We start from the raw sequence: 1,367 nt of genomic DNA on the forward strand, positions 1-1,367 counted from the left end.
GTGCCAGGAGGGGACAGCCGGGGGGGTCGGGCTGTGCTCCAGGGCACAGGGACAGGAGCACAGGGAACGGCCTCAGGGGGGATTTTGGGGAATTCCCCCATGGAAAGGGCTGTGCAGCCCTGGCACAGCTGCCCAGGGCAGTGGTGGAGTCCCCATCCCTGCTGGGATTTCTAATCCATGTGGATGTGGCACTTGGGGACAGGGTCAGCTGTGGCCCTGGCAGTGCTGGGAATGGTCAGATTCAGAGGACAGAAAGGGCTTTTCCAACCGGACTCCATGGATCCACGGTGTCAGAAGAGAACAGCCCTGTGCAGGACATTCCCACGCCGATGGAGCCAGTGGGATTTGTCACCAGCAGCCACTGCCAGCCCAGGTGGGCCCAAGGACCAAACCTGCCCTGTTCAGCTGCTGGGACACACCAGGGGGGCCATGGCAGGACCAAAGCCTGGCACTGGGGCTGCAGCAGCTGCCCCTGGAATTCCCCAGGATCCGGGATTGGCACGGCCCCAGAGCTGGGCCCGGGCCTGGCCCAGCTGCAGCACCTGCCCCGCGTGGCACCGGCACCGGGCAGGAAAAGCCTGGGGGAAAACGGTGAGGCTGCAGCTGCCAGGAGCTCCCAGACAGGCACAGGCTGTGTGCCACACCAGGGGTGATCACCTAGCATGGTGACATGCCACTCCATGCCATCCCATCCTATGCCATGCCATGCCATCCTGGCCCAGCCCCAAACCCCTGGGACCACCTCCTGTCATCCCTCCAGTCATGTCCAGGAGCTGCATCCCCTTTCCCATGCCTGCATCATAATCCTGAGATGGGATGGGTGGGAAGGGACCCCAGAGCCCCTGCAGTGCCACCCCTGCCATGGCAGGGACACCTCCCACTGTCCCAGGTGCTCCAGCCCCAGTGCCCAGCCTGGCCTTGGGCACTGCCAGGGATGCAGGGGCAGCCCCAGCTGCTCTGGCAATCCCAGCCCAGCCAGGAATTCCTCATTGCCAAGATGCCATCCATGCCTGCCCTCTGGCAGTGGGAGCCATTCCCTGGGTGCTGTCCCTGCAGGCCTTGGCCCCAGTCCCTCTGCAGCTCTCCTGGAGCCCCTTTGGGGGCACTGGGCACTCTGGGACAGTAGAAGGTGTCCCTGCCTTGGCAGGAGTGGCACTGCATGGGGTTTGATGTCCCTCCCCACCAAGCCATTCCATGATTCTTGGACATGTCACACCAACCTGAGGACATCCAGCCCATCCTTCACCCCTCTGTTCACCAGGAATCATCACCTGAGTGGGGAGCTGGGCTAGCCCAGCCCTGGCCATGAGCTCCTGCCTCCCTCCCAAAGAGCAGCAATAAAACACAGACAGGGATGAGCCAGCCCA

Source organism: Geospiza fortis, unplaced genomic scaffold (genome assembly GCF_000277835.1).
Source record: "Geospiza fortis unplaced genomic scaffold, GeoFor_1.0 scaffold494, whole genome shotgun sequence".
In the NCBI taxonomy this organism is placed as follows: Eukaryota; Metazoa; Chordata; class Aves; order Passeriformes; family Thraupidae; genus Geospiza; species Geospiza fortis.